General features: G+C 39.0%; 1 protein-coding gene across 5 annotated transcripts in view; it reads left to right on the top strand.

Moving 5' to 3' along the window:
- Positions 1–18,426: 18,426 nt before the first annotated feature.
- The window catches only part of Rsh (Rap GTPase activating protein radish), a 127,043-nt gene continuing 123,367 nt past the window's right edge, over positions 18,427–22,102 (top strand). For 3 of the 5 annotated variants that reach the window (XM_076774358.1, XM_076774348.1, XM_076774339.1), the window contains exon 1: positions 18,427–18,462. The gene's annotated coding sequence lies outside the window, so the exon portion shown is untranslated. The remainder of the gene's footprint in view (positions 18,463–22,102) is intronic. The other 2 variants (XM_076774367.1, XM_076774376.1) reach the window with 2 other exon arrangements.

Raw genomic sequence — 22,102 nt, 5'->3', positions numbered from 1 at the left:
TAGATATGGGCGAAAAATTGGAATTACCTACATTTTACTGTATTTCGATCGCGATTGATTTTTCTGGGTATCATATTTTTGATTAACTTTTTATAAATTTGTTGTTACGAAATGTCGGAATTGCACGACAACTTACAGAACTTTAATTTTGCAAGATTCAGAATATCTGTAAAAATTCAAATATATTTCAAATTGAGTCTGGGTTAGGTGCTTGTTTAACATTTCTTATTTCCCTTTTATACAGTTCTTCTTTCAGGAATTTTGATGATCGCGTGCAATGCGGCCAATAGAGTCGGTGCTTGTTGCGTAGATAGTTTACTTTTCGAAGCATAGTGGCTTCGAGTAGTGTTTCGTTTACACTTTAGGCACACGCGAAGGTCGAGCCAGTGTCTATTGCGCATTTGTATACTCTTTCCAGAGCATCGTGGCTCATTGCTTTCTAAATCGTGACAGTAAAATCACTTGTTCGCCGAGCTTCATTTTCGGTCGCGTTTATTATTTCCTTTAATATTTTTTTTCAAATATTCCTTTGAGAAGTAGAATTACTCGTTTCCGGTATTAGAGTCAGTGCATCGCTGAAGAGGAGTTTTAGACGATGCTCTACGAGCGAAAGATGTAAGTTTTGAATACGTAAAGACTTTTATATTAAATTACGAAATGTTTATAATTTTTACAGCAGATTATAATTGTTTCCTTATTCTTTACAGTTTCTAGATTTCATCTCTACACCCTGGAAACCAGCAGGACTATGCTGACTGATGGATGACTTGTTTGATGACTTCCAGCAGGCCAGCGTCGCCGCCATGCAGTCATCGCAGAGGTATATTAGTTCATCATTGGTGAGTCGCATGTGATTTTCGTTCCTCTGGTCCTCAATCATGTTGTAGGATGAAAGATCCGAAACAACACGGGTGACTAGTTGTATACTTAGTATTTTTGACGAGTTAAGTGACCGCGGGTTTGAAAAATACCCGTGAATAATAACATTAATTGTTATATATTTTTAGTGCAGGCTAGGGGTCTTCTTGCATTCGAGTTTTTTAATGTTAAAAATAAACATTATATAATATGATTATTATAAAATTTTTATTAAAATATTTAAAACAATTTCTGTAAAATATATTTTTATTAACTTTATATGGATTATATGATTGAATACAATATGAATTTATATAATGTGAAAACATTATATTAATGTTTTATTACGTTTAAATATACAGTAATTTTTATAATATTAATACAATTATTAAATATTGATTATTTTCTTAATACATCACATGATGGTATTTTACATGCAAGAAGACATTTCGCGACTGGTCGATTTTTGACTGAAAGTAACATACATTGCATACTAGTTTGATCTTTTTAAAAATTTACTTTGACGACAGAATCGACCATGGATAGTTGAATTTTTTAAATAATAATTTAATAAATCTGTTTCAAATACCTTCAATTTTCAAAGTAAGTTATTTTATTGTAAAATCTCAATTAAAGTCTTTCATTTTAAATAATTAAATTTAAATCATAACAGTCTTCTTTAATTATAATATTTTTCAATATTAACATATTTTATTATTGATATATTAGATATAAGTCGAGTCATTTTGTCCAAAAATTAAATAAGAAATATCGTTTAGCTATATTTAATTAACCACTTTTTTTAGTCAGGATTTTCAGATTAATCTTTCCGTGTTCGTTGCCCAAGTTCATGCACATGCCCAGGTGCTATTTGCATGATCGAAGGCAACGGGCACGATGACTTAGTTTATAACAATTTATAATAACGTATAATTGGCGACTGACATTGGTTAGTGAATCGTGCACGACGTACTCTCCACATATGTGTGTTTGTGGTTAGGCTGTGGAAGTGCGTCGTTTCAAAAATTTTTATAATTATAATATCCATACACAATTTTGCAACATTTGATTTTTATCAGTTGTCATAATAATATCAAATTTTTACATACAATTTATTTGACTTTATTTGTAATATTAACAAATGCTTAATAGATTTTCAATCTTATATTATACAGATTCTAGAGTGCAAAATAAGACAAAAATCAAGAATACCAATTTGTTGATCGAGGCTTCGTTAAAAAGTTATTAACGTTTTCCACCTGTAGAACGGCAATCTGCGAACAGCTGCGTACGCGTGACAGTGATTCTCACTCGTCACTGAGAGTTTCTCATGCTGAGTGAGAACCACTATCGCGCGCACGCGTTGTGCGCAGATTGCCATTCTACAGGCGCAACTTTAAACGTTGATAACTCTCTAACGAAGCCTTAATCAACAAATTGGTATTCTTGATTTTCGTCCTATTTTGGCCTCTAGAATCCTCCATTGAAATTTTTCCCTGGTGTAACCGAACAACCTGTATGAATAATAAAATTACGCAATGGTCTCTAGCCCGTGTCAGTCGATTTCAGGAAATGGTACGTACATTTAGAGTGTGAATGTTTGCAATGTCCGGGTGTCGGAGGAACCCCGGGGAGTCCTCTCTAGTTTAGGTCGCGCCCGGGCATTAAGAATGAGAACCGTGGAGTGTATGTTTGTGAGAATGAGTTTTGCAATTTTTTAAATATAGGATTAGGTAGGTAGGTAACTTATTCTCTGGTGTGTATGTGTTAGACCTAAGTAGGTAGGGTCAGGTTAGGACTGTCCACATTAGTAATTCGGGTAGGCACATTTTCGCGTGGCAGTCCTGTACCTGTAGTTACGATCTCAAGAGTGGAAAAGTTACCCGATTTAAACGGTTTCTACCGTTTGTTTTGGTGTTGTTTTCCATTCTTGGAGTCGCCTGCGACTTTAAAGTCGTTCTTCGCGCTCGCGGTCGCGATTAGGCCCCCTCGAAACGCTCGTCCCGCTCGAGTTTCTCCACACGTGTTCCGATAACAATTCCTTGAATTGTTGGAGGTCTGCGTATTGCACGGAGTGCTCGAGCCTAGTGTTAAGTTTCAGGCTTTGCCAGGACCGCCGAAGAAAGAAGAGACTCTCAGGAGTCGAAGAGGCCCTGACAAACTGTCTCAAGAGTGGGCTGCAACGAATGGCTCTTCATTTTCATCTTCGGATGAGAATGGAGAGTCATTACTGTTACTATCGTGTCACTTAACTCGTCTGTAGTGTTGTAGTTAGTTTGTTTATTTGGCTGGCTCACGTATGCATGTACTTTGTACATGATTGCACCGTACATGCCAGCCACCGTGCCAACTCGCGGTTTCAATATGAATATTAACATGTTTACTGCCACCACAAGTTTACATTCTTTAATAATACTTGGAACGAACTCTAACATTTTTAATATAAAAATAAAATAACAGGTACATCATTGAATATGTTCAATATATTTATACTTTTCATGCAATAATTTATTTAAACGTGGCAGCAGTCAATATGTTAATAAATTTTTATTATAATAGAGTCGCGAATATACGACAATCGCGTTTGCTTTTAGAGTTGCGGATTGTTATTTTTCGCGTTTCCTTTTCAGGGTAGCGTTGCGACTAGACACGATTCGCGATTGTCTTTAGAGTTGCGAATTACTATTTTTCGCGTTTGCTTTTCAGAGTAGCGTTGCGAATAATTACCATTCGCGATTGCTTTTTAATTGGAAATATCGTTTTTAGGGAAGTAATTATCTCATACAATTACTTACTGCCTCTGTTTATGTTTCAGGGAAACATCGTGGGATGAACAAACTCACCAAGAAGAACATATCTTCTTATATTTCTTTGTTTTATCTGAGTTATATTTATTGTATTTGTTTGTATGTTTCAGGAAAGCATCGCGTGACCATCAAAGGCACCAAGAAGACAACATTTTCTCCTATTTCTTCGTTTTATCTGAGTTATATTTATTGTATTTGTGTGTATGTTTCAGGAAAGCATCATGGGGCTATCAAAGACACCAAAGAGGTAATTTCTTTTCACGTTTCTTTGTTTTATCTGAGTTATATTTATTGTATTTGTGTGTATGTTTCAGGAAAGCATCGTGGAACTATCAAAGGCACCAAGAAGACAACATTTGCCCCCCAATTCTTTGTTTTATATGATTTATATTTGTTGTATTTAAGCGTATGTTTTAGGAAAACATCGTGGGATTGACAAAGACACCAAGAAGAAAATATTTTCTGATATTTCTTCATGCGTTTACGGATTGCGTTAGAATATAAGTATAAATGTATATAGATTATAAGATAAACGAGTGTTCCGCGGCGCTCTAATAAATACCACCGAGCCACGAACGTATATTTAAGTAGGGACAATTAATATTAAGGTACATATTAATATTGTACCTGGTTGGGTTCATACGTGCAGTTGCACTTTTCAACTTCGTTCTTCAGTGTCTCATTAGGCACTATTGTAATACAAGTGCCTATTCAAGAGGGATTCATATCGATTATGAAGTTCATATTGATTATGAAGATACATATCGGTATTCTAATAGTCAAGGTTCATACGTGCAGTTGCACATTTCAATTTCGTTTCTAGAAAACATGTGGTGGATTGCCACACATGTATCGAGATTTTGTTAGTTTTTTGATCTGTTTATCGAGCAGCTGTTCTGATAATTTTTCTTTTATTGTTAGTTTCTAATAATGGTCGAATTCCGACCGCTTTTCTCTCAGATGTTAGGATTCCTCGCCAAAGGTGGGTGGTTGGGGTGAGGCTAGGGTGGGTCTCCATTCGCAGCAACCTCCTCGCGGTGAGACCTGGGTCATATTATTTACTATGTAATTAATTTTATCACTTGTTACTGTATAATATAATTATTTAATAATTAATTACATAAGAAATAATATGAGCTAATGGCTGCGATCTTCCTCGCGTAGTTTAGCATAAATACAGCTTCCTCATCAGGCCCAAAGCGATTGATATGTCGATATTATCAAATCATAATTTTCGTCACATTTAGTTTTAATTCTCATAGTCGATTTTGGATTTGGATTTTGCCCCGAGACAGTAATAACAGCCTAGAGCAGTGTTTCTAAAATTTCTCTTAGCTTTTGAGTCTCTGATTTCTATTCATTTCCGCGATTAAAATAATCGACGATCGGTAAATTCAATTATAATTCCCGGCGTTCCGCTGCAGTCTTATTCTTCTCTGAGTCGGTAACGTTGCGAGTGACATGCAACGTGCAGTCGATAAAATAGTCCGTGTTGCAACCGATTAGTCTATGCCTGGTCCGTGATGATAGGGATCTGTATAGGTCGAGTAATTACCATTCGTCGTTAATTGGCTCGGATAGGTGTCGGATAAAGCCTGGAATGGTTTGCGTTGCGTGGATAAACAGGATGGAAACTCGACTGGTAGAACATTCGGCGGAGGAGCACGTCGAGAAATCGATATTATCCAGGTTTACCTCGACCGAACGAGCCCTTGCCGGAACGTTATATTTAGATATAGACCCTTCCCTCGTCATCAAGTGGCAAGGTACAACGGCGGACCTTGCTCGATTGCCCCTGGAAACCGATATTAACGCGGTTAGCGATGCCTCTGCGCGCGTTGTTGGATCTTTGGAGGAGCAGGTTCGCGGCACAATGCGAAATTCAATTCCGTCCACATAGATTTCGGGATATCGCGTATAACAGCGGTATCTCGGTTCGTTGGATCGTCTATCTTGACGAACCATTGTGCATTTTTCTATCTTCTTCCGTCACTTCGCGATTTTATCTTCGAGTTTTTCCCCCGGGAAAATAACAGCACAAATCTTCCGCTCGAGTCTGTCTCGAGTCATCGATCGTTTAAAAAACGTGGGTTCAAGACTCGCAAACGAGGTAGCATAAGAGATTTTAGTTCGTTATCTTCGCTCGCTACGAAGCTTTTTCAAAGAAACCGAAAGCAAGCGCATTCCAACGCACCTTTAGGAAACTAAAAGCGCCTTCATGGACCGTAGAGAACGTAGAGTAACGTTTCAGACTTTGAATTTTATCAGAGGAGTACGCGTTCCAATTTCATCGTTTTTTCACCCGGAATCATCCGCGACCGATATTAGAATCTCAAAGCATAATGGCTCGTATGTACGCGTTTCCACGCCAGCCAAAGCAGATATTGCGGCGTTCGATTCTACGTTCCACCTTCGCCGATACTTTGAGTATCGTATATCGCAATAGTGAATATTTGCTTTCATACGTGTATACGTGGACGGCTGCGGTTTCACGGCACACGAGAAATCACGACGAAGAAAGCGGTACGAACCGCGTTACCAGGCATTTCTCTTTCGCGGCGTGTTTGAACCGTGAAAACCTCCGCCGGGTGTTACCATGAAAGGATTTAGGACTTAGGGGCCGTATAATACTCTCCCTACACCTACTACCGCGAGTAACAAACGGTTGGGCAACGTAGCTTGGAATATACAGGGTGTTCGGCCACCCCTGAGAAAAATTTTAATGGGGGATTTTAGAGGCCAAAATAAGACGAAAATCATGAATACCAATTTGTTGATGGTAGCTACGTTAAGAAGTTATTAATGTTTAAAGTTCCGCCAATACCAGAATGATTTGAAACTTTTCAATTTCGCCGAAAAATTTCAGCACCTACCTCCTGTCGATTTTTCTTAAAAATTCCTTTATCATTTTTAGTAATTTTGTTTGACGCCCTACAGAAAAGTTGTCTAATACTCTTCTGTAGGTACCCATGAGCTCTACTTCAGAAAAAAGTTTCATTGAAATATATTCACTATTATAGGAGTTATGGCTGTTTGAAAATTGGACCATTTTTATGGGGTTTTTCTCATTTTTCGGGGTCAAGGACCAACTTTTCGAATATTCTTAGAATTTCTACATATTCTTCATTAAAATACGCGTCGTTTGCTTCTTCAAACATCAAAATCCTTCAAGCCGTTCAGAAGTTATGATGTTTTAAACATACGCATGAAATTTCAGGGAAACATCTCAACGGTATGGTCAGACATGATATTTTCGGTAAGGAATTTTTTTCTCGAAACTGAGTAGGATTTCGGGGGTATGTCTGTTGACCAAAAATGCTTGCAATTGACCTTTGCAACTAAAAATAATTTTTCCAAAACGATTTGAAATTTTTTTTTTCCGTCGAAAAATTTCACACCTTCTCGAATTTTTTTCTAGAAAGTGGATAGGATTTCGGGGGTATGTCTATTCACCAAAAATGATTGTAATTGACCCCCGCAACCGACAATAATTTTTCCAGAACGATTTGAAATTTTTGAATTTAATTGTTAATAACTTTTTAACGAAGCCTCCATCAGAAGATAGTCGTTCAAAGGACCACATAACAATCATCAGAGATGAAAATAAAATCGAATAACATAACGTTGCAATGTACACAGTCGATTGGAAAATGGCTGGAAACAGTAATTTTTAGTTGGAACTTTCCTTGGATGTTTTGATAATTCGCAAACATCGAAAGGAAGTTTGAAACTTCCGTGGTTTCTCTATAAACATTCGTTAAAAATTGTCCTGTTACTTCGTTCTTTTTATTACTCGGTGCGATGAAGTTTCAAAATTCGATATTAGTCTTCGTGCCAACCCTTGTGTCGCGGTGTACCGAAAAAGAAGGAAATAAGAACGTCAGTTCTGAACGATAGTATATTTTCCCGACGTTTCGGCCAACTTGTGGTAGTCGTTTTCAGGAAAAAAAATATATATTATCCCCCATGGGATCTCCCTTGTCGCCACTGTATAGCTTATATTGTGATGGAGGATCTGGAGGTTCGAGCATTCAATAAGTTAAATTACAAACCATTTGTTCCAGTAATAGATAACACCGGTACAAAGAAAATATCGACTTGGACGTTTCGATCGGAGACCGTAACAGCGACCATCTAATTACGAAACTTTGATGCAGTCTCTATTCCCGATCGATATCGATCAGAGCTTGCTACGAGAGAATAGGTTTAAGAAAGTTTTCAGCCATAAATTACCCGAACCAATCTAATTTTCATGACTATAAATACACGAATCTACATCTTTAATTTTGTCCATCCGTTCGTAGACTTTCCTTTTTGCAATACCAATGTCTTTCCTTGCCTCTTACAATCTCCTTTCACACACTATATTTTCATCGTTTATAGAATGTGTATTTTTCCTCGAAGATCCTTCGAAGCTGTTTTTATTTCTTTCTTCGGCTCCAATATAATATTGAATTTTAAAAACTTCTCTAAAAGCGATTCCTTCGATTCTTCTCGACGATACTAACACCAATGTTTACGTTCTACTTTAATAATACGGCGCATACGCGTTTTTATTAGTAACACGTGAGGTGCCAAGGAGAACGCGGTATATGTATATACGCTCAATGAATGAGAAGCTTCTGTCTTATTTTTCCGGGGTAGTTTTCCGGTTTTCGCTGTATTGAAAATTTATTCGAGACAATCGTGCCATTTTTTCCCCCATTCTCGACCTACATTGCAAGCAGCCAGTGCCCCTAATGACGCAGCTTCACCGAAATTAGGCGATACTCACTATTGTATTTTGTTTTCAACGTACGAATCGCGAGTGTAACAAATCCCGCGCACGAATATTCGTGGCGTCATCGGATCCCATGTTTTTTTCCCGTTGTTTTTCGCGGTCTATATACGCACGCATCGAACATCGATTTACGTTGTATCGTGCACACCGGGCGTCTGAAAAGAAAGACGAACGATCGTCGGGAACCTTTGTATAAATTTATGCGGTACAGCGAACAGCATTATACCGAACACCGATTTTTTTTCGTCTTTTAATGAATAATACATGCCCTCGAACTTGCACGCAAATTCCCGACGATCGAGAGTTTGCATTTTCGACTCCCGGTACGTACGAAGCGCAACGTGGATCGTAAAATAGCTTCCCTCTTTTATCGACGGATGAAGATCGAACGTACGCTTCGAAAGTCCGTTATTCCGTCGTGCGATATTCTGTTCGAATTTTTATATTACATAAGGAAACATAGTTCTATTCGAAAATGAGAAACATTGGTAACACCATTGTCGAGATCAGCGACAAAATTGGACTCTTCGTTTTAAAAAATCGTATTACCTTCTTGCAAATCGAATACGCGACCTCGTTTGAAATTGTATTCGATTCGCAAGAATGTAATACGACTTTTTAATACGAAAAGTCCAATTTTGTCGCTGATCTTGGCATTCGTCGATATATTTCCATCTTGAACGCATTCGAAAACAACGGGCTGACACGATCCTCCGAATCGAGTATCGCAGAGAACCGGTCGATTCCTTTCGAGAATCGACTCCCGAGTTTGAAAGAATCCCACCACCGTCGCGATCGAACATTCATAGAATCTTTCGCGTAATTGCAAACGGAAATTCTAATAATAACGTTTTAAATTAGAATGCCTCGTCAATTAGCGACCGACGAGAATCGAAAATTACGTGATTGCTTTCGGAATGCCGTTGGCCTTCGTGGGTGGTCAGCCAATATTCGATAGGAACGATTCGAAACGCGACCTACATTGATTTCCCGGGACCCGAACATGGATCATCCGTCTGTCGGCCTTAGAGCGCGATGTATCGTGTCGTTTTCGACGGACTCTGGTGACAGGGTGCGTCAAAGCGGAGCAGATCGACGGGGCTGAAATCGAAGCATAGAAGTCGGATCGAATCGGCGCGGCCGGTGCGCCAGCAACAGGCGACTCCTGGCTTCCCGGAGCAGCTACGCGTCCGCTGGTATATGCGCCTACTGCGCGTACATAGACATTGCTACCTGAAAAGCTGCACGATATGCCTCTGTGATGTATTGATTGGAAGCTGGGGCTACAGGTGGCTTTCTGGCGCCTGCGCCGTCCACGGATATGAATAAGCTCTCGTTTCCTTATTAAAATCCCCCATGAGCTCGCTCGAGTAATCGTTACCTCGGCCCGAATCTACGTATATCTTCCGTTTTCTCTCTTTCTTTGCCTCTTTGCACCTTGACACCACGATCGTTACCCTTTCCTCCAGACCCAACGATATTCGTTAATTTCTATAAAATATTGCAAATAATCAGCTCGTACCAACCATCCTTTGGCACGGTCCATTCGTACATTCGAGTTTATTCAAACTTTTTTTGACACGTTCATTTTTCGTACAGCTTTAGTCCAAGAAGGCTCCTCCCCAGTTTGGGAGGCATAGATCAATTTACGAATCACGTCTGAGGGGGCTCGTTTTAAGAATCATTACTGTGAGAGTTGCACGGTGTAAGTACGTATCTCGTAGGTTTGCACTCTTTTGGTATAAATACAATCGTGACCATCTGAGATAAAATTATTTATAAAGAGTATCTGGCAATGTTTATGTACTATACAGGGTGTTCGGCCACCCCTGGGGAAAATTTTAATGGCGGATTCTAGAGGCCAAAATAAGATGAAAATCAAGAATACCAATTTGTTGATTGAGGCTTCGTTAAAAAGTTATTAACGATTAAATTCAAAAATTTCTAATCGTTCTGGAAAAATTATTTTCGGTTGCGGGGGTCAATTACAATCATTTTTGGTCATTATATATACCCCCGAAATCCTACCCACTTTCCAGAAAAAAATTCGAGAAGGTGTGAAATTTTTCGACGGAAAAAAAAATTTCAAATCGTCTTGGAAAAATTATTTTTAGTTGCAGGGGTCAATTGCAAGCATTTTTGGTCAACAGACATACCTTCGAAATCCTAACCATTTTCGAGAAAAAAATTCGAGAAGGTGTGAAATTTTACGACGAAAAAAAAAATTTCAAATCGTTCTGGAAAAATTATTTTCGGTTGCGGGGGTCAATTACAATCATTTTTGGTCATTATATATACCCCCGAAATCCTATCTACTTTCCAGAAAAAAATTCGAGAAGGTGTGAAATTTTTCGACGGAAAAAAAAATTTCAAATCGTCTTGGAAAAATTATTTTTAGTTGCAGGGGTCAATTGCAAGCATTTTTGGTCAACAGATATACCTTCGAAATCCTAACCATTTTCGAGAAAAAAATTCGAGAAGGTGTGAAATTTTTCGACGGAAAAAAAAATTTCAAATCGTCTTGGAAAAATTATTTTTAGTTGCAGGGATCAATTGCAAGCATTTTTGGTGAATAGACATACCTTCGAAATCCTAACCATTTTCGAGAAAAAAATTCGAGAAGGTGTGAAATTTTACGACGGAAAAAAAAATTTCAAATCGTCTTGGAAAAATTATTTTTAGTTGCAGGGATCAATTGCAATCATTTTTGGTGAATAGACATACCTTCGAAATCCTAACCATTTTCGAGAAAAAAATTCGAGAAGGTGTGAAATTTTACGACGAAAAAAAAAAATTTTAAATCGTTTTGGAAAAATTATTTTCGATTGCGGGGGTCAATTACAATCATTTTTGGTGAATAGACATACCTTCGAAATCCTAACCATTTTCGAGAAAAAAATTCGAGAAGGTGTGAAATTTTACGACGAAAAAAAAAATTTCAAATCGTTCTGGAAAAATTATTTTCGGTTGCGGGGGTCAATTACAATCATTTTTGGTCATTATATATACCCCCGAAATCCTACCCACTTTCCAGGAAAAAATTCGAGAAGGTGTGAAATTTTTCGACGAAAAAAAAAATTTCAAATCGTTCTGGAAAAATTATTTTCGGTTGCGGGGGTCAATTACAATCATTTTTGGTCATTATATATACCCCCGAAATCCTACCCACTTTCCAGGAAAAAATTCGAGAAGGTGTGAAATTTTTCGACGGAAAAAAAAAATTTCAAATCGTCTTGGAAAAATTATTTTTAGTTGCAGGGGTCAATTGCAAGCATTTTTGGTCAACAGACATACCTTCGAAATCCTAACCATTTTCGAGAAAAAAATTCGAGAAGGTGTGAAATTTTTCGACGGAAAAAAAAATTTCAAATCGTCTTGGAAAAATTATTTTTAGTTGCAGGGGTCAATTGCAAGCATTTTTGGTCAACAGACATACCTTCGAAATCCTAACCATTTTCGAGAAAAAAATTCGAGAAGGTGTGAAATTTTACGACGAAAAAAAAAAATTTCAAATCGTTTTTAAAAAATTATTTTCAGTTGCAGGGGTCAATTGTAATAATTTTTGGTCATTACACATACCCCCGAAATTCTACGCATTTTCAAGAAAAAAATTCGAGAAGGTGCAGAAGTTTAAACGTTAATAAACTTCCAACGAAGCCTCCATCAAGAAATTGGTATTCTTGATTTTCGTCTTATTTTGGCCTCTAGAGTCCCTCATTAAAATTTTTCCCAGGGGTGGCCAAACACCCTGAATATCATTGATGAGAAATTTCTAACACAGGTCTCCAAAATTCTCTGTCGCTAACCTTCGAGCGTCGACCAAAAATGTTATCAATTTCGTTTTTTCCGATAGAAGTTTCCATCGTCCGATATTTCTTTGTCAACTGTAATTTAATCGAATTAGTCTCGGACGATGGGTTTCTCTTATTTCGTAGTTCTTTTAAAACTTTTCGATAAGGAGTCCGAGTAAACTTTACAGGTCTCTTTTAAACTTTCCATCGCGCTACATCGAAGGATCTTTTTGAGTGAAATGAAATTCTAACTTTTTGACCAAATCCATCCCCTCCCTCGTGTAGGTCAAAACAAAAAGTTTTTCCAAATTTATAAATCTAGTCGTACATACTCCTTACTCGACCCTTGAAGTAATCTAGAGCTTTCATAAAAAGAAAATCTATATACCGAATCGTAGGAGGGTTAATTTTATATACTGAGTCGAAGACAAAAAGGAATATAAAAATCAACGATTCGTTAAAATTTTTCTATTTCCTCAATAATTCGTTCGTAGTACCCATAACGCCACACGAACTTATTTACAGCTAATAAATATGTAAGTGACAATGGCTGTCCGTATAATTGTATAATGTAATCACTAAAGAGGTAGTTTTGAATTCATGGTCGCCAGTATATCCGCGTCGAGGCACGTGGCAATTTGTTGCTTTTACTTTGGACCTGGCTAGAGTTCCATTTTATTATTTTCTTCATCCTCGCTTACTCCTTTTCCATCGTGTTGCAACTATATGTTTAAGATCGAGTTATCCATGAAAAAATATGCGTAATTTTCCTTTCGAGAAGCGAGTTTGTATTCTCAAGATTCATCCCGTATACTTCTTCGCGGAACAAATAAAAATCAAACTTCTCGATCGCGAGTCTACTTCTGCTTTTGCATCAAAAGCTCCCACGATTTCGACGACCAAGTTTTCCCAGGAATCCTTTTGTTTTTTAATTACCAACGAGTTTCGAAAGTAACCGTCGGAGTTTCCGGCTGAGGAACGCGACAAAATGCTCGGTGTTGCTGGATGGAAAGCAACGGGGGTAGTAACGACGTCAAGTTTCGCAACGGGCGAACGAGAACCGACGACCAAGCCCCGGGCACCGAAATGAAGAATGTTGTTTCGAACCTTCGCGCCCCGACGGACCATCGATCTTTCGTTGCTCCTTGTGAAACTTCCGTTCTCCACGGCGCTCTTTGGGAGCAGCTGGAGCGTCTGGCGTCGCGATGGACCGTACCCGGAGACACATGAAAGATTCACGAGTAACGCGAAGACGCCACGCCGCGTCGTTCTCTCTCCTAGCAACTTTTTAATTAGATGATCGAACCGAGTGTTTATCGCGCCTGGTTATCCTCAGCTCCCTCCACGCGATAAAAGGGGATGAATTTTGAACGCTGCTAGCGCACGATCGATCGTCATTTAAGGGTTTGGAATCGATCACGGAGTATTTCGACTTTTCTTTACATTTTTTATCGTTTATCATACGTAGACAAAATTCTTTTCAAATACGAAACTTTCGTTGCAGAGATCGATTTGTTTCGTACGAGCGACTCCGGAGGTCACGAGTTGAAATTTATTATAATTCCCCCGAGTCTCTCACCCGGTTTGATTAATAGCGTAATAGATCATCGAAGTCGAAATCGTTTTTGAGATACGGGTAGTCGATCGGATAATTATGTGCAGTCGACCGGAAAATTCGTCGAATATTCGTTTCCCCCGGAACAATTTAATTAATTACTCGGAGACTGATTGAAATTTCAAAATCGAGCCGCCGCTAGAGTCGGCTCGGATGCTCGCGCGTTGGCGTAAAGTTGTATAATTTCGTGCTTGGACCGTTTTGCAGGAATCAAATTCAAGTTTTATTAGGTTTCATTATCGTTAAATGAAACAAGCGAGTGGAGACGTAATGCATAGAATGGTTTAGAGCGATTCTTGTGATTGGGAGTATTCTTGGTATGCGAAGACAAATTGGAAGGGAGTAAATTAAACGAATAGGTAGGAGTCTTTGAGGCAAGGACGTCGTAGACAAGACAGCCGAGACGTGGAATCCATCTTTGCCGCGTGTTCAGCCAGCCAGAATGTTGGGGCAGAGGAATAATGCGATGGAATTTACGGGGACTGTAGCAAAAACTTTATTCCTGATAAACAAGAGAGCTTTTTATCGAGACGATTAGTATTACGGCTTATCTGGTATTATGTCCCTCCATTACACGTCTAACGCGACGAAACGATTTTCGGGAAGATCTTGATTTTCCAACCTACAAGTCCATCCTAATATAAAAGTTGAACGTAATTTTCTGTCTTAGATTTCCAGTTTCTTTACGAAAAGTCCACGGTTAATTAAAGTGCAGAATTTCTTCCCTAGGAATATTAATATTTCATCCGGGGTGCCTCAAAGCTCGTATCTTAGCTTACTTCTGTTTAATACCTTCATTAATGATATTTCGAAAGTTATCTTTGGTAGGGAATTTATTCCGGGCGCTTTTTGTGATTATAACTCCAATTAAATAGACTTTGGATGTAAAATATAGGCGTACAGGGATTGAAAATATACGACGTTTCGTCCTTCCTCGGATATGGATTCTATTATAATATCAAATTACAAGAAAACGGTTTTGGAAGTTTCCGAGTAAGGGATGATGCTCGAGATGATAAACTGGAGCCATAAACCATATTGCGGATGTCAAACAAAGAAACCACCGAAGATTGGAAAGGTACGAGGTCAGCGTGGGTGAATGAAACGCGACGAGGATGATACGTGAAAGACGTAAACGTAAAAATGTAGGGCGACACGGCAATATGACGGTCTAAACACCTAGATAGGTGAAATGTTACACGATGATGCTCGAGGAAAGGTTGCATTCTACGGAGAGTTCAATCGTGACACTAAAGGGAAGTAAGTTACGTGGGTGGGAGTTAGAGCCAACAACCAACACGGAGGATTTGAAGGGATTTAATCGCAAACTATGCAAGATGCACCAAGATGAAAGCATACGAAGATGATCTACTATCTTGCACGCACCAGACTTAGGCCAACGAGGATCATAAATCTCGAACAATCGGGTTCGCGATGTTTTCAGCCGTCGATGATCCCCACGAGGGCGTAATCGTTGACATAATAAATCAAAATCTTACGTTTCGACCCTATTGAATATACATATATGGATATTTTGTAAAATATGTTCGCGTGGCTTGACGTTAAAATATACTACGTTCTCTTGGAGCACGATAAAACGTTCTTTAAATGTTGCTTAAATTGGAAAATGTCTTAAGGGCATCGTCGTTCGGGAATATTATTTATTTCGTAGCAAGTACTTCGAAACATAGGAAAGAACGATGTTCTTCGGCTGGAAACATTTCAGCCGCGAACGTTTTGTTCGGAAAACACATTTTTGAGATGTTGAATATTCCTAGCATACGCCGACGAGTTAAACTTACTCGGAAAGTACTCGAAACTGTTACGCTCGAATTTCTTTTCTATTTTCAACGCGTTGCAAAACGGTCTCGAATAGCGAGGGGAACCCGAGCCGTCGAAAATTTCCTCTTTAAAGGACCATTTCAATTTAAATCGAATTTTCAGTCTCGCTGGCGAGAGGAACATTTCGCCACGCGAAGAGTCACTTTTAAGAGTTGACATTTTCGATGCAAACGCGTTAGGCCACGCATCGTTAAAAATTCACGCGGTTTATTGTCTATAAATTTGATCTGAAACTTTCCTAATCGGGGAAAGTTTTCTTTCCCGTACGCGAGGGAAATTTGTCGGACGAACGAGGGGGCGCGGGTCCCGGTGAATCGTTTAGAAAATTTTTTAAATACTTGCTACGCTTCTTTGGAAAATTATCCATTCCTTTCCGCGTTGGAAAATGCTGTTCCCGGTCCGCGTGATTTTAATGGAATTTACCATACCCATCCATTCATTTTGGTTTTGCATGCAGGATGCGTGGAGAAACTGGGCTAAGCGCTCCTTAGGCGAAGATAGAGAACGTTGCGAGTGAAAAGTATTATATCATTTAATATAAATTATCCTTCTTTTTCGAAATACGCGCAGACATAAACGAAATATGATAATTATTATACTCAGCACCTTAATTGATAGAAACTGACGAAACATAGAAACGTTAAATTCAAAATTTGTTCGAGTTGACGTTCCTCTTACTTCCCATGGAGTCTTCATATATCGTAATTGTCTCGAAACAGTGGCGTAGCAAGATCGTAGATACCGTGGCTGTCCAAACAATGCTTCCCTATTACGAATGTGACCGCTGGGGCCTCTTATTTTCATACTTTCTTTCTAGAAGTGCAACCTACCGGTAGCCTTACTTTATATTTGCGTAGGTTCGCGTGTACTGTGACACTCTTGCAAGCTGCAACTTCTTTAAAAAAAAAAGACGTTCGAGTGTTCGTTACAACACGCAGCTGTTCTGAAACAGTGGCGTAGGAAGGTCGGTAAATACCAGTGATCGTTCGAACGATACTTTAGCCAATATGGCCGCTTGAGGCCCTTACCTCCATCTTTTCTTTTTCGATACATGGTACTGGGTACTTTATCTTACATTTCCAAGTTGTGACTTTCTCAGACAATCTTAGAATCCAAAATGACGCTTATTTATTATGTCAAAGAAGTCCTCGCATATTCAAACTTTTCCAAAACAATGGCGTGCCAAAGATGACAGATACAGTGGTTGTTCGAATAATGCTTTCCTTCGACAAATACGATTCTTATTTCTCTATTTTCGGCTTGTCAACTAGTGGTAGATGGTACAGGTACTTTTAGCTTATATTTGCATGAATTTAGTCGCGTTTCATGCTCAAATTGTTCGAAAACAGTGACGTGTCAAAGATTGCAGATACAGTGGTTGTTCGAATAATGCTTTCCTTCGACAAATACGATTCTTATTTCTCTATTTTCGGCTTGTCAACTAGTGGTAGATGGTACAGGTACTTTTAGCTTATATTTTCATGAATTTAGTCGCGTTTCATGCTCAAATTGTTCGAAAACAGTGACGTGTCAAAGATTGCAGATACAGTGGTTGTTCGAATAATGCTTTCCTTCGACAAATACGATTCTTATTTCTCTATTTTCGGCTTGTCAACTAGTGGTAGATGGTACAGGTACTTTTAGCTTATATTTGCATGAATTTAGTCGCGTTTCATGCTCAAATTGTTCGAAAACAGTAACGTGTCAAAGATTGCAGATACAGTGGTTGTTCGAATAATGCTTTCCTTCGACAAATACGATTCTTATTTCTCTATTTTCGGCTTGTCAACTAGTGGTAGATGGTACAGGTACTTTTAGCTTATATTTGCATGAATTTAGTCGCGTTTCATGCTCAAATTGTTCGAAAACAGTGACGTGTCAAAGATTGCAGATACAGTGGTTGTTCGAATAATGCTTTCCTTCGACAAATACGATTCTTATTTCTCTATTTTCGGCTTGTCAACTAGTGGTAGATGGTACAGGTACTTTTAGCTTATATTTGCATGAATTTAGTCGCGTTTCATGCTCAAATTGTTCGAAAACAGTGACGTGTCAAAGATTGCAGATACAGTGGTTGTTCGAATAATGCTTCTCCTCGACAAATACGATTCTTATTTCTCTATTTTCGGCTTGTCAACTAGTGGTAGATGGTACAGGTACTTTTAGCTTGTATTTAGTCGCGTTTCATGCTCAAATTGTTCGAAATCAGTGACGTGTCAAAGATTGCAGATACAGTGGTTGTTCGAATAATGCTTCTCCTCGACAAATACGATTCTTATTTCTCTATTTTCGACTTGTCAACTAGTGGTAGATGGTACAGGTACTTTTAGCTTGTATTTAGTCGCGTTTCATGCTCAAATTGTTCGAAAACAGTGACGTGTCAAAGATTGCAGATACAGTGGTTGTTCGAATAATGCTTTTCCTCGACAAATACGATTCTTATTTCTTTGTTTCTGGATGGGGTACAGGTACTTTCAGGTTGAAGTTGCGTGGATTTAGTCGCGTTTCCCGGTGACACCGTTACAAGTTAATCCATTCGCGTCTCGGCCCTTCTGTTCCGCTACCAGTCGCAGGAAAACCGCCAGCGATCTCCGTTCTGTCCCCCCGTTGATCGTTCGCCGTGTGTACACGTAAACGCAGAGGGGGTTGGAGAAGCACGTCTGCGCGATGCGCGTCGAGAGTGGAGCGAGCCTCTTTCGCGGCCGGTCCGACGTGCTTTTCCACCCTCGACGACAGTCCTGCCGCACCGCCGAAACGTGCCACACAATCGTGAGTAAATTTTCTCCACAATTGGCTGATCACACTCTCCCTCCCATCTGCCCCGCGCCCTTGATCGACTCTCGAACCGGACTCTCGCTGGTACGTGACGATTTCATCCCTTCGACATTAGAATTCGTCCTTCGTTTTTCCGTCGTCCCCGGTCGTACGAAAATAACTTTTACCAAACGCGTATTCGAATAAAAGAATTTATAATTCAACGTATAATTAGTTGTTTTTTTTTTTTTAATATACGTAATCAAAGAGAAGCGAATTATACTTTGGTAGTTCGGTAGAAGAAACTCGAGGCGAGAAGCATTCGTTATCTTTTAATAAGGGGTTAATGAAGTAACGACCTTTCCCCAGGGAGTTCTTCGAAGGGTTGTTTAATGTTCCGTTCTCGTTGGGAATCTTCTATTTTTTAATATTTCGTGAAACGCTCCGGGGGAGCTTCGCGACGGAGATTAATCGATCTCTCGCGTTTCCTTTTTCATTTTCGATCTACGTTGCGGGACGCTTTAACGAAGTGCGCCGAGAGACCGGTTTAAGGGTTGATTCAGCGGCGCGGCTCTTTATTCCGTCGTTCGTTTTTGAGTGTTCGTGGAAAATCTCGTGGAACGGCGGGGAGAAAGTCGCGTTACTCTGCATGGATGAATGAAGGGTAGAGAATGGAGATTAATCTTTTCGCTGCCGGTTTCTCCTTTGTCTTTCCGAGGGGTGTTCTAAGTGATACTTCATGGATCGTGATTGGATTGAACTTGTGTACCATGTCTTGAACGATCTCGAAGAGTCTTGCGAAGGCTGCGAAGTGATTCTAAAGTGTGTGTCGACGCTTCTTTGACGGGTTCGATACTCGAAGCTATCGAACGATAATTAATTCCCTCGTCTACATGTTTTAACTAAATAATTACATTCTTGCTAACGATCGAGGGTAATAATACGAATCGCGATCGAGACAATTATTACCTTGAATACCACGATTAATTAAATAATTAAATATTCGGCATTACGTATTTTACACCGATGATTAAATCTCTCGTAATCGTTAAATTAAATAATTGCCACTGACGTTACGTTTTTTCTATCGATTAAGAAATATTCCAATTATCCAACCAAAAAGGCTTTTAATAACGGGAATTATTCATGAGCAAGATAACTTTTACGTTAAGTAGCGTCGTCGTTTACTTTGCACCGCAATTAATTTCACATTGGATATTTCGCGTATTAAATTTTCCAATAATCAACGCTGTGTCAGACGCTCGCGTTGGTATTAAACGATCCAGAAACGTTGGCTAACGGTTCGAAGGCGCTTGATCTTTTCGTAAATTAACAGTATCGCGTGTTTCGTATCGACGATTGAATATATTTACGTTTCAGCGGGCGGAAATTTTCACGTTGAACGATATCGGTTAACGTTATCAGTTCTCCGCGCGAAACGTCGTTTAATCGAAATTTTTTTCACGCGGGAGGCAGATTTGCCGCGTCGCTGCGCTAAATTAATGTTCCTTGGGAGCCTGTCCGACGCCTCCCACGCCCGTGTAGGCAACAAGAATCAGGAAACGCGGTTTTGCTAACCGGCCCGGAGTAGCTTCTAAACGATCCAGGAAACGCGGTTAGCAAAACGAGATTACGGACGACGGTGTCGCATTAACTCTTCGTCTACTTTGATACAAAGCAGACACACTCGCAGACCACCTTCTCCTTCACGTCTTCCACGAGATTTGCCCTTTATTGCGTTCGTGGTTCGGCCGAAGAATTCGCTGCGTACAATTTTCCTCAAACCCTGTTAAACTCGCGGATAACGCGATTAACGCGAATGTAACTTGACGTTTCTCTGATCGTTCGATGTTACGGAACGAAAAGCTCCTCGCAAACTGGATAAAATACGAAACAACAATAGATAACATACGTGTAACCTCCTTTTAAATTTCGAATCGAACCAATTTTACACGACAATCTCAATCGAACCTTGAATTTAAAATTCTTTCGTTCGATGTTCGAAGCCTGAGAGTGATTGATTTCGTTTGACGTGGTATGTTTATTAAGAGAAGACTAAGTTCGAGATAGTATTTGCATATGGAAAACTTTTAAAATTGTAATTATTCGGTGACCTAACATCGACATTGCAATCTTACCGCAAACTAAAGATTTTGTAGGAGCTTCCAGCATCGGATTTAATGGCGTTTGACGTAGGTTTCTCTTCAGCCAAGCCACGGACGCATACATATTTATACGTATAGAAATTATTTTCACGCAGTGTTACATACACGGAAAGACGTGTTATCCTGACAGCACAAACGTCCCCTGTACGCCACGTTTTCTTCTAAATGTAAATCACGACAATAAGACCGAGCACAAATATCACCTCTGTGTGTACGTGTGACGATTAATGTTACCCCTTCGAAGCTCTAGCGAATATTTCGTTTCTTTCGACGGAACGACGATCGCGATCGATGCTTTCACACTTTCTCTCTCTCTTTATCTCTCGACAGAGAGTCGTTTCAAATGAAAACTGAAGGGGCTTTCGATAACAGCGCATCGATGCGCAGAGGGATATCATTACAAACGGGATTATTTCTGTTACACGGACCATCCGTTGGCAAACAATGTACTGTTCGTGCGCGAATGCTGATTATAAATCTGCCTTTACGCTAATCCATCGAATTTCGGATAAAACTAAACACGCAAAATGTGATTTTGTTCCTCCAAAATCGATGTTACTTGTATGCGTGATTGTTTAGAAATGGGAGTATATATTGCCTATGTTGTTATGATATAATTTGTGGTTCTTGTTAGGCCAAGAAAAATTGTAATAATATTGAATATAAAAGGGAGAAAAAAAAAGAAAAACCGGATTTAATTTACATGTGGACTACATCTTTCAGGCCACATGTATGTTATTTTCGTGATATTTTCTTTTCCTTCCCTTCTTCATGCCCTCTCTCTTGCGCGTAATATTAATATAATTTATTGATCATATCTTTTCTACCTTCGTATTTAATCCACATGTAAATCATTTTCATTTTCCTCCCCTTTCACTGCCTCTTTTTCTTACTTCATATTATTACAGATTACACGGCTATAAATCTATATTTTGGACTTAAAATTTCTTTGCCTGAAGAGGACCATAAATTAAGCGGTTAAAACCCCAGTCTGGATATTGTATATGTATATAATGGGAGATTCTAGAGGCTATAATAAAACGAAAATCAAGAATACTAATTTGTTGATTAAGTTATAGAAACATTTCCGGTCACAGAGTATATTTTCGGTAAAGAATTTTTTTCTCGAAAGTACGTACGATTTCGGGGTTATGTATATTTACCAAAAATATTTGTAATTAACCCCCGCAAACGAAAATAATTTTTTCAGAATGATTTGAAATTTTTTAACGAAGCCTCAATCAAGAAATTGATATTCTTGATTTTCGTTTTATTTTGGCCCCTAGAATCTCCCATTAAAATTTTTTCCAGGGTTGGCCGAACACCTTGTATATGCTCCCATTCCCAGTATATCATACGTATCACATACTAAGTTCGGATAAAAGTTTTCAGCTGACATTATCAAAGTTTTCGAATGATACTGTCACGACGGAAATTGTACGAAGGCGACTTAGTTTTACCAGGAACAACCTATTCGACTACGTCGAAGT

The sequence above is a fragment of the Colletes latitarsis genome, chromosome 2, assembly GCF_051014445.1.
Source record: "Colletes latitarsis isolate SP2378_abdomen chromosome 2, iyColLati1, whole genome shotgun sequence".
Classification (NCBI taxonomy): domain Eukaryota; kingdom Metazoa; phylum Arthropoda; class Insecta; order Hymenoptera; family Colletidae; genus Colletes; species Colletes latitarsis.
The sequence above is the reverse complement of the archived record's forward strand: the minus strand, read 5'-3'. Positions and strand labels throughout refer to the sequence as shown.